The sequence below is a fragment of the Asparagus officinalis genome, chromosome 7 (assembly GCF_001876935.1).
Source record: "Asparagus officinalis chromosome 7, Aspof.V1, whole genome shotgun sequence".
NCBI lineage: Eukaryota > Viridiplantae > Streptophyta > Magnoliopsida > Asparagales > Asparagaceae > Asparagus > Asparagus officinalis.
In genome coordinates, this window is record NC_033800.1 from 98,170,005 (window position 1) to 98,183,007 (window position 13,003).

The following is a 13,003-nucleotide window of genomic DNA, read 5'->3' on the forward strand; positions in this document are numbered from 1 at the left end:
CTTACTAGTGAGGACTCGGGACCGTGACCTGCATGGGCCACCAATAAAACCTGTCACGCCACGCTTCCCAAAATACCCAGGAACCAGAACGTGAACAAGCCCGCGATGTATTAGGTTGAGTAGAAATAAATAATAAAACTCTTTCTACTTAATCTAATACGCTAAGCGTCAAGTAAATATAAAATACGAAGTCACAGGTCCCCGATAACACATAGCAAGAGTATAATGAACAACTCAGAATGGAAAAGATACATATCACAAATAGAATATCATCCTGCACATAGAGTTGGGTCAAACACGCCCTTATTACAAAACGGTCCAACTAAAAATATAAAAATACATAGTCCAATAGAAATAAAAGGAAAGTATTGCTAAAACAACTAAATCCAACATCTCACTAAATAAAATAAGGTTCTGCAAAAGAGATCTAGCGCTCATTAACTACTACAGAAATAAAAGTCTAAGCTTCAGATTATTCTTTTGATCCATCTGGAAGACCTTACTGCTGCAAATCATTTGGCTCCTGTACTATCCCGAACTGAGGCTGCTCATCTCCTAAATCTAATGTACACAAAAGAAAAACAGGTGTACGTCAGGGTGCATGGCACACGGCAAGATCCCATAATGGAGAAATAGGAACTGTCAGAAAAACAGGTGTACGTCAGGGTGCATGGCACACGGCAAGATCCCATAATGGAGAAATAGGAACTGTCGAACGACCCAAGCAAAAACAGTAATAATAGTAAAAGAAGCATGCTACTGGAATACTAGTAACCTAAATGCAATCTACCACTAGAATATAATAATAAGGAGAATCCAAGAAAGTCAACCAAGTAACAAGTCGATCATGCAGCAAATGATCAGAATAATCATCTAAGTAACAAGGTCATATACTAGATGAAATTAATACTTAAAAATCTACAACTCGAGACGTAGTACGTCGATCGAAATAATCCAAACAAGGAAACCCTCATGTATATACCATATGTCTCAAATTGTAGATAATTAAATATTAATCCCAATCTATGTATAAGAGAAATACAACATGCCTACATCTCACAAGAATCCATAATCACCTCAAGTAACAAGGTCATGTAACTAGCCATTCTATAACAGGTCACTAGTACAAATCTCACACAGAGTCAACGTTCATATCATCTTATAAATGATTGCTCACACAACATCCAAGCAAATACAAATCTCACACAGAGTCAACGTTCATATCATCTTATAAATGATTGCTCACACAACATCCAAGCAAATACATTCATGAACCAAAGTAGCGACACCGATCTACTTTGACTCAACAAACCAACCCCAGTGGCAACACCGATCCACTGGTACGAGCCTGGAAGATATATCAACAACCATATCCAATCACATGAACAAAGACTTTTCCACCCTAACTCTTCTTGCTTTTCTAAGTCAACACAACACATGTCTCTAGGTCACACAAGGCCACTATGGTCATGACTGCTAATGGTTCTCAATCACAGCAAGGCAATAGTAATGTAACAGTTCATGTGCAATAATATCATGACATATCATGTAATAATGATTTGTTTATATTATAAATATATATACATATATATATGAAAATAGTAATATTATAATGCACTAGAAATGATGAAGAAGAAATACTTCAGTCAAGTCCGACGATAGATAGATCGATGCAGAATAAAGAAACAACTACTAACTGTCGAAAAGGAAGTATACACGCTAAATGAGGAAGCGATCCAACCAAAGAAAATATAGAAAATAATCATAAGTATAATGACGACATAACAAGGAATCCTACGACGTCAACGGGGAGAATCTCAAGATCTAGTTCCATTGTAGATAGGTCGGCATAGGAAACGAGAAGCGACTTCAGATTCAGTTTTGAATAATTGAGCAATAGAATGAATGAATGAGTCTAAACAAATCATCCTAGGTGTAGAGTGGCTCAAATCAGGATTGTCAATAAATCAGGACGTTAATCTCTCCTCCCTATTTTAGTGAGAACGGCAAAATCGCCTACAAGAATAAAGTCGGTTCATCTCCACAATTTGGAGGAAATCAAGGCGTATAGCCGACACAGGAATGAAACCAAATACATAGGCATGAAGGCCATCCACCGCAATGATACACAGCCATAAATGAGTCAACGAATACAATACAAGGCCATCAATAATATACAAGGCCGGCAATTAATTATACAAGGCTACAAACAATAATACGTTTCCCGGCAGCGAATTGCAAAGCAAACCTGTAAGGAATTCTAGGCTAATGCAATCAAGCATAAGTATAAGGAAGCACGATAAAGATGTGATATCCAACAATAATATGAATCAAATCAGTAATCACATGAAATATAATTACGAGACTCAATATGACATGAACATGACTGTATAGGATAACTATGAATCGAACGTGCATGTATAGTATAATAAATTCTTTTAAAATATCTATTATTATAATTACTCAAAATAAACCATTTATTTTTAAACTAACCTTTAAAAATAATTAGCTTATTAATTCCAAAATAATCCTTTACAAAATAATTTCCTTTAAGTTATTTCTAATCATAAAATCATAAATCCATTTATTTAAAAGTTCTTTTACAAAATAGTTTCTTTTAAAATATTTCCTTATTATAATTAATTCTAAAAAATATTCTTTAAAATTATTCTTTTCTTATCTTTTTCAAAAAACACCTCATAATTAATATCGTTCATCAAACAATCCCACGCAGATATATCACAACAATAATTATATTACAGTCTAAACATGCATATAATTAATTTGCAGATCTAAAATTGAATTGACAAGTCCTGAGAAGTAGGATCTTGCCTACGAGGCCAAGGGACTGATGACGAGCGGTGGGGCCGATGCGGACGCGGCGTGTGGGGATCGAGGCGATGTTGACAACGGCTTGGATCTGGTTCAGGCACGGATGTTCAGTGTGGTTGAGTTTGTCGGCGTGGATCTGAAGAGACAGCGTCGAAGTGGAAGAGGCGGACGAGAAGGGGATGCAAGTAGGTCTGGGAGTTCACCAGGTATCATGGCCTCAGGGCTGTTAGGGGCTCATTTCTGAGCGTGAGGCAGGGCAAGGTGGTTCGACCGTCAGCGGCTGTCGAGGAGATCCTGGTCGGCATAGAAGGTGTGGGAGCTCGGCTGTCTGGAGCTAAAGTGAGCGATGCATGGCGAGGCTGGTGGCGTGATAGTCTAGAAGGGTTGCAGAGAGGGAGGTATCTGCGGCTACTGAGAGCTGTAAAGAAGCTCGGACTGAAAGACGGTCAGGAATCAAGAGGAGGCGAGCTCGCACGAGCGCTGTTCGAGTGGAGGGCGGTAAGCAGGATTTGGGGGGGAGCGACTGAAAGGAGGAGCTATGGTGGTTCTGGCGGGCAGCCGGCTTGAGCGGGCGGCCGGCGCTAGGGCGCGAGTCGATGGGTGTGCCACGGTGGTGAGGCGCGCGCTGAACTAGCCTGGGAGAGAGGGAGAGAGTTTAGGTGAGTGTCGATGGGGGGATTGGTTGAGGCGACATGGGCGCCGGAGGGGGGTTCGGAGGCCTGGGTGCTGAGGTGGCCGAAAAGGGTATAGGGGGGCTGACGAGAGATGGGGGCGGAGATGGAGGCGTGGTCGGAGGGTTTTAGAGGGGGAGACGGCGGCAGACTGGGCAGAGCTGGTGGTAGAGGGGGTTCGAGCGACGAGGAATGAGATGGAGATAGGGAGAGAGAGTGTGTGTCAGAGAGAGGTTGATGGTGGTGATGATGGGGAGAGAGAGAGATATAAAGAGAGCTGAGAGAAGAGAGTGAGACAGGAGAGAGTGATGAGGAGTGAGCTGGATAAATAATAGAGGAGAGAGAATGAGGGTGGGATTTCTTTTGAGGGGAGAGAGAGAGAATCACTTGGGTTTTGAGGGAGTCAGGGGGAAACACGAGGAGGAAATTGCGGGAAATGAGGAGGAAATTAAGGAGTGATTTAGGGAAAGTGGGGTAGGAGAGAGAGAGATACATAGAGATGAAGAGAGATATACAGGGTGATATACCGGTAAGGGGGAAAACGCAGGGAAAATACCCTTATATAAAAATATACAAGAAATATTATTCAAATAAATGTTAAAATTTTATGGTCAAAATAATAATAACAATAATGAATAATTAACTATTAATTTAAAAAGTTTTACCATACAGCTAAATTTATAATTAGCAAAACTATTAAAATATTATAATACTATATTTTTTAATCATAGAAAATTAGGGAAAATACAAATACTCTTTTAGAAAAATAATATTTAATATTTAAATACCAAAAAAATTTATTCAAATCAAAATCGAAAATCACGGTCCTTATACGTATAGACTAGACCTTCCAGCATCGATGTCTAGTGTGCACGACGTGATGAGGAGAGACAACTAGTATTGGATGCTCTGGAGATTGAGCTTCAGGACGATTGGACTACGATTGAGATCCCAGTTTGTATACTTTCTAGAGAAGATAAGAAACTTTGAAACAAGGTAATTCCTTTGGTGAAAGTTCAATGGAACCGGAGAGGATCTGAGGAGATTTCTTGGGAGCGCGAGGAGGATATGCGTCACGACTACCCACACCTGTTTGAGCAGGTAGATTATTTGGATTTATGTTTTCTTATGTTTTATGATGATTTTAGATAATCATATTTATCTTTAACACTAGGATGGTGGTATTGTCACTTTATCCTTAATCATTTGGAATACATGGTATATATATAGGGGGTTCCTTGTTTGGATTTTTCGCCCGATGTACTAATTCCATTTAGTTAGGGATTAAGGCGTGAATATTTACATTCTAGGTTGTTAACTTTAGATATTACTATGTTCATATCTGGAAATTAAGGCTATAAGATGTGTATGTGGGAATTTAATTAATCCCGACGTGCTTTTCTCGTATTATTAATTTTTAAGATACAATTTTATAATTTCGGGGATGAAATTCTTTTAAGGGGGGAGAGTGTAAAACCTTGTAAAATACAATGAATGAGTTTTTATTTTGAAATATATGCTTATATCATAGATGAATGTGATATCAAGTGTTTGGGGATCAAACAAGTTTATTTATGTGAGAGAGAACAAGTGTAAGGCCAGCACACAAACAAACATGCACAAACAAGATTTTTCTTGTCCGGTCGACCGTGGCGGTCGACCGTGGTGGTCGACGGCGCATCGGCCATATAGTTTTTCCCAGTTCGGGTTGTATTGGGTTTTTGGTCAGGTTTTTGGGTTTATATATATATTATTATATCTAAGAGACCCTCTTCTTTATCAGCCCAAACCCTAGCAGCCTCCTCCTCCCCTCTTGTAAACCCTAACCCCTTCTCCTTAGCGTTTTTGACGGATTTTGGCGAGTTTGAGCGAGATCCGGCGGTTTACAGCGAAGGAGGACTTGTTACAGCGTTGTTTAGAGTTGTTCATCACCCCTCAAGCGAGTATCATCTCGCCCAATCCTGCACCTATGTGTTTAAACATTTTTAATAATGTTTTTATGAGTTTTGTGGGCCTAACATGCTAGTTTATGTATAAAAATAGATCTTTATATTGTATATTGCAAAAAGGACGAGTTTTCAGTTAATAAAGATTACCAATGAATTTCTTAATATAGATCTAGATCTGAAATTTTATTTGAACAAGAGTTTTGAAAGAAAAATAATTGCTTTCGAAAGTGTTGACATGAATATGTATGTTTAAACATGTTTCACTTTGTTTATAGTGATTAGACTGTTTCTCGCATGTTTCTAGATATGATAAATCATGTATATAAGGTTAATTGTATTTATAAATGTCACACACAAGTTTTTAGATCAAACCCCTATAGAACAGAAACCTAAAAAAAGGTTTCTGCTTCTACACGGTCGACCGCGCTGACACGACGGTCGACCGCATAACGTGCACAGAAATGGTAAGTTTCTGCTTCAGTCGCGGTCGACCGCGACGGTCGACCGCTTGGGATTTTTCTGCGTTTTCTGCTTCAGTCGCGGTCGACCGCGACGGTCGACCGCTTGGGATTTTTCTGCGTTGTCATGTTGTGCATAGATTTGTGTGGCTGATGAGATATCTGGGTTATATGGGTTTATTATACACTGAGATTTGTGTACATGAGTTGACTATAGACATGAGTCTTAGATTTATTCACTGGGGCATGAGGGTGAATAGTATATATATTGTTTCTCATACTATTTGCATGTTACAATCCTCGTGTTGGACTATAAGCTATCAAAGTCCTTGTGTTGGACTATAATCTATTGAAGTCCTCGTGTTGGACTATAAGCTATCAAAGTCCTTATGTTGGACTATAATCCACTACAGTCCTCGTGTTGGACTTTAAACTACTGCAGATCATGTATTGGACATTTACTTATTGTAGACCACGAGTTAGGCATGTATTTAACATATGACACGTCATTAATATTATGGATGGAGATGGAGTTATTGCTCCATGTTATAGCTTTTGGATTTGGTATTTAGCTATAATTTGAGCTACGGGAGACGTACGTATGCTCGTGTTATAAATTTCTAAATATCAAACATCCATTTTATTTCTCAGTCAATGGTTGACTATCTATTATATATATATAGCTATTTTTCTTATCCTTCTAGCCCTTCCCCCGAGGGTTGGGTGAGATATTACTCGTTAACACTTGACGCTCGTTGTTTCCCCACTTTCAGGTAACGAGCTAGGTGCACGGAGAGCCGTAGCTTGATAGAGTTTCTCTAGTTGTTATTTATAGTTATTGTTAGTAGTTTATGTCAAAATTCCACAGTAAGTGTGTTCATGAATATTTGAGATATTATTTCTAGTCTTGTAAAAGGTTATATGCCTAAATTTCATTTCACTTTATTTCCTATGTCGAGACATTTGTATTCAGCTTAGATGTTTTCTTCTCAGAGACTTATTTATTTATATTAGTGGTGTTGATTTTCTTTACAGTATCTGTTCTTTAGTATTATTTCTGTATATTTTGTTTTGCTTGTTTTGTACCTACACCTGTTGTTGATTCTACTAGATAGATAGTAACTGTGATGGTGCAATATGTTATTGTACGGTGTAGTGCATGACAGGTTTGACATTCTTAGTTTCACCTTGGACTGCAGCTGTAAAACCCCGAAATTTCTATAATAAATATATGTGTATTATTAATAGTGAATAATTCCCTTATGATAAATAATCATATATATATATATACATATATATATATATATATATATATATATATATATATATATATATCAGATGAATGTAATTATCTATGTTTGAGAACCCATCAAGTGTTTCTATGTGAGAGAAATCGAGTGAAATCGACCGCAGCGGTTGACCGTGGCGGTCGACCGCACAGCGGTCAGAGAGTTTTCTCAGGTTTGGGTTTAATCGGGTTTCGGGCCGGGTTGTGGGTTTGGTATATAGGCTAATGTACCCGAGAGAGCCCCTCTGAGATCTGAAATCAGAAACCCTAGCCCCCTCTTCCCCCTCAAACCCTAGATTTTTTTTTTTGGTGATTTTGGAGGAATTGCAAGGGTTTTCAACTGGATTTGTCAGATTGCAGCGAAGGGGATCAATCTCCTGCAGATCTAGGAGCTTATTTCTCACCGAAGGCGAGTATCATCTCGCCAAATCCCTCATCCCTTATTTTCTATGGTTTTCTTTTGAGTTTTTTATGTGTTTTTGATGAGCCCAAAAGGTATTTTTGTATAAAAATGAGTTCTCTATAATATGGATTGCAAAAATCAAAGGTTTTAGTTTATGAAAGTTCACCAATGTTTTGTTTAATGAAGATCTAGATCTGAAATTGCTTAAACAAGAGTTAAATCATGATTTACTGTTATTAAACGTTTTTAATTTGTTTCTCATGTATTTTAGAATCTTGGGAATGTAGATTTCATGCTTGGGTTTAGTTGTTTTTCTTCTATATGATTTTAGAGACATTAGAACTATTGTTATCGTAGAAATTTCCCAAATTTTATTTCAGGTTTGAGCCGACAGGAACCCATATTTGGGTTTCTGTCCGCTTGACGGTCGACCGGGGCGGTCGACCGCTAGGCTTGCTGTAGGGGCAGAAATAGCCTGCGATCGACCGCACCGGTCGATCGCGACGTTCTGCTCGGTCGACCAAGATGCCACAGCGGTCGACCGCCAGGCTCGTATCAGAGTGCGGTCGACCGGGTCGGTCGACCGCCGCACAGTCTGTTGCAGATTTTTTGTTCTGTGTATTTTTCTTATGTTTGAGAGTTTGCCTGGATCATCTGACTCTGGTTTTAGCCTTGCTATGTATCCATGCATGATAGAAGACCTGAGGGTACAAATCGTGGATATACACACTGATTTGATTGTGAATTGATATAGGTAAATTTCACTATGTATCTCAGCGATATTTTCACCATTTCTCAGTCCTCGTGTTGGACTATAATCCATTTTAGTCCTTGTGTTGGATATTTTCCACTTATTAATTGAGTTTGGAAACCACAGTGTATAGTTCCTATATCGGACACATTTCTTAACCCTGCATATGATCTTCTCACAGGAGATTATGACATGACCTACATGTAGATTTTGACATGATGTCCATGTAAGTAATAACATGATACTCATGCAGGTAATGTTATGGCACTGTAGTGATGCTCTGATTTTTGTTGTATTTCTTTTATTTTTGTTCCTATACTAGAGTCTCGGGTTTGGTGGTTAGGGGTTTACAATTTGAGATATAAGGTATATACATGAGGGTTCTATTTTGCTAGACGTACCAATTCTCGTGTTGTAAATTTCTAAATACTAAGACCCTCTTTAGTAAGATCAATGATTTTTAGATCTATTACATATTATCTGTATTTTCTTATTCAATGAGCCCTATTCCCTTGGGGTTGGTTGTGATGTTACTCGCTAGCGCTTTGATGCTCATTGTCCCTCCCCCTTTCAGGTAACGAGCCAGGAGCCCGGAGAGTCGCAGGTTGATGGTGATGCATTTTAGCTTCAGCCGTCTATTTAGATATATATTTTCTTTTGGAGTTCCACAGTAGGCTTTTGTTTAGACATTTGAGAGTCTTGTTCTAGAAGTTGTAAAGGTTGTGTGCCTTATATCCTTTTTGTCAGATATTTGTATTTGAGACTTGTTGAGTATTTCAGTTTATCTACTCAAACATTGACTATGTATTTCAGTATGTTGGATGATGAGATACTTATGTGATTATTATCATTTCATCAGTATTTCTTACATTATCTTTTACTTGCTTTTGTACCTACACCTGTTGTTGACTCTACTAGATAGATGTTAATTGTGATGGTGAAACATGTTATTGCACGGTGTGGTGCATAGCAGGTTTGACATTCTTGGTTTCACCTTAGATTGTAGCCTTTTGTGAACCCGGGGGCGTCACAGCAGCCTTATTGAAACCAGGGGCATCACAGAAAACTAGAAATCAGCCCGATTAGTCGACTACTAATATTAGTAGTCGATTACTAAGACTCAAATTAGTCTGTTTCAAAAAAAGTCTTCTGTATTTTGGCTGTAACTTTCACATATGACCTCAGAATGAGGTGATCTAAGATTTGTTGGAAAGCTGATAAAGAGACCTACAACTATTTTTTTTGAGTTTTCCTATATTATAACTATATAAGTGTGAAAAACATATAAACTCGTAACTAGTCATTATTTTCTAGATTTCTTCTTCGTGCAAATTTTGTGCATTTGCACTCATATATCCACACATATATATTAAATTGATCACAAATCAATTCCTAGCATACTCAAATATAAAAATATATTATTTATCACCATATAACATATTTATTATTATTTTCATATAATATTCAAATTATCGGGGTTTTACAATAGCATTATCAGATTTTCAAATCATTATATAAAGGTACATATTTCATTACTAAAATTCTTACTAAAGACAACTAAATATGAAATTCATCTTGTTTATTCTCAATTTTGTAGGGGATACAAGTATTATCACAAATTATATCAATAGTATGTATCAACCAAAAATATAACTTGCTAAAGAATTAATGGAATGGTAAGTAGAACAAGCATACCTTCATATAACATAATAATGAAATTGTATTATATTTTAATTTAACATGCATGTTTTATTTAGAAGAAGCTAGCAAAAGGGTTCAATACAGGTACAATATTAGAAACCTACTATTATTCACACAATTAAACCTAACTAAAATCTACCAATATACAGACATGTTATTGCACATTAAAGGCAAAAATAACTACCATTTTAAATAGACTTGAGCCATGGTTCTATGCTTGCAAATGCTACAAGAAAAAGGTAGATAAATATGTTAATAAAAAGTGTCTAAATGGTAAATGTTGCAGAATATCTAATGACTCGGTACCAAGGTTAAGTAATATAATTTTTTTATGACATGAACATATCAAAATACAATATTAACATAGATCTAAAAATCAACAATAAAAAATACAACTATGTAGTTAATATTCTCTTTCAAAATGGCACAAACAATGCAAAAGGTAACACTGTTTGATGTAGCAAAAACTTTTATTTAATGCACAACAAAAGAATTCATTGCAGAGAAAAAATAGATAATTCCTAGCTCTATACAAGTAATAAATTAAAAAATTAGAAAACTTTTCATATATATGAAATTAACCCTCACCCTCATTGAAATAAAAAATATTCAAAGTCTATATTTCTAGAAGTTCGTGTCGAATATCGGAAAGACATTAAAATTTCTGGTGAAGTTAGATGAGAAAATAAAAGATGAACAAGGCAAAGAAAACATAATAGCACAAGAAATGCAACTCCAATCTAATATCACAATTGACGTAGATGATGAAGACGCTACTCTAGAATTGTCTAGAAAAAAGATAAAGGTAGAGAAAGATTGATCTCGGCTCAATTAAAATATGAAACAAAAAAATAAAGGAAAATATTTTTGAAATATTTTATATTATAACTTAATTTTTGAGTAAGATTAGGAATTTTAGAAGATATTTTTATGAAATTTTTTTTTAGTATTTTTGTATGCTTATGTGATTGCTTTTATCATATAAAATATGGTACACTTACTAGTAATCTTTACTTTATAAAACCCTGTAAATTTAAATATTATTTTAAAATATTAATAAATATGTTATATGGTGATAAATAATATATTTTGATGTTTGAGTATGCTAGGGATTGATTTGAGATCACTTTAATGTATATATATGAATATAACAGTGAAATCATGCACGACATGCATAAGCTTCAATTTTGAAAAATGACCAGTTAAAAGTTTTTATATTTTACACACCGAATAGTAAGAATTTGGAAATATTCAAAAGATAAAAGTTGTAAGACTTTTCAATAGATTTTTAACAAATCTTAGATCACCTCATTCTGAGGTCGGACGAGAAAGTTATAGCTAACATACTGAATGTTATTTTCCTAGTCAGACTAGGTTTCCTGGTTCGGGTCAAACAGGTTTGTTTCGGGTTTGCCTCTATAACTACCTATATTTTTCATGAAAATTCTCTCTTTTTATCATATATCTAAACCCTAGAAGCCACCATCTCCCCTCAAAAACCCTAGATCACTTTTTGGTGAATTTGGAGAGCTTTGTGAAGCAAATACCGAGAAGAGGACGAGTTTATCAGCTTTTAGCGAGGGAGAACTTATTTTCTTGCATCGTTGAGTTTTTACAGCAGCGTTTGAGGAAAGATCATCTTCCTCTAAACCCCATACTTTAAAAACATGATTTTTATGGTTAAATCTTAATCTAATGATAGATATGAAGTTTATTTCTTACTGTTTATGTTAGTAACATGATCATGATCTTAATCTAATGATAGATATGAAGTTTATTTCTTACTGTTTATGTTAGTAACATGATCATGATCATTAGGGTTACTTTTAATTTTGTATGTTAGTAACATGATCATGATCATTAGGGTTACTTTTAATTTTGTTTTTAACTTATTAATCATGTCCTTATCATGTTTAAATCCTAGATTTATTATTAATTGAGTTTTCATGTAAAATAGAGATGTTTAAACCCTAGGATTGTGATACCTAAGTTTGTAAACATGTTTAAATAATTTTTCATCTCTATTAATTATGTAGAATTTATCATGTTTAGTTAATCTTGCTGACAAATTTCATGTTTTATTTGAGAAATTGATTAATTAGGATGTTAACTCTAATTATATTAAATCAAAAGTTTAATTTTTGTGAAGATGATCTTCAATTATTTAATGTTCAAGTTTTAATATTGTTATATGTATAATAATAATATAAATAAGTATTCAAATATAGTTACAAATTATGCAAACTTGAAAAACTAAGAACCAGATATTGCTTTTGCTGGTTGATCGGCACCCTAAGGACAGTCGACCGGTGAAGTCATGTGTGTGCACGTTGTGTACAATGCTCAGTTCAGTTGACCGACACTCTTGGGGCGACTGACCTGGGATATTCTTGATATGTAGTTTTGTCTCTAGCATTTTTTTAATGTGATCACAGGGATCGAGCCGCACGATGATAGATGTACAATCATGGGTACACCTGAATAATGTCGTACCACACTACAAGTGTAAAACCCTAAAAATTTGAATATTTTATAATAAATAATAATAAATGTGTTATATTATAAAAAATAATATTTATTAATGTTTGAGTATGCTAGGAATTGATTTGAGATCCATTCAATATATATATGTGAATATAGAAGTGATATCATGCACACGTGAACGGGCCTGAATCTAGGGAAAACGACCAATTTAAAGTATATGCAGTTTATACACCGAAGAATTTGGAATCTAGAAAAACTTAGAATAAAAGGCTGTAGGTATCTTCAAAGGCTTTCCAACAAATCTTAAATCACCTCATTCTGATGTCGGACGTGAAAGTTATAACCAAAATACCAAAGGTTGTTTTCCTAGTCAGACTAGGTTTTCTGGTTAAGGTCAAACATGTTTGTTTCGGATTTGCCTCTATAAATACCTATGTTTTTCATAAAAATTCCTCTCTTTTATCAT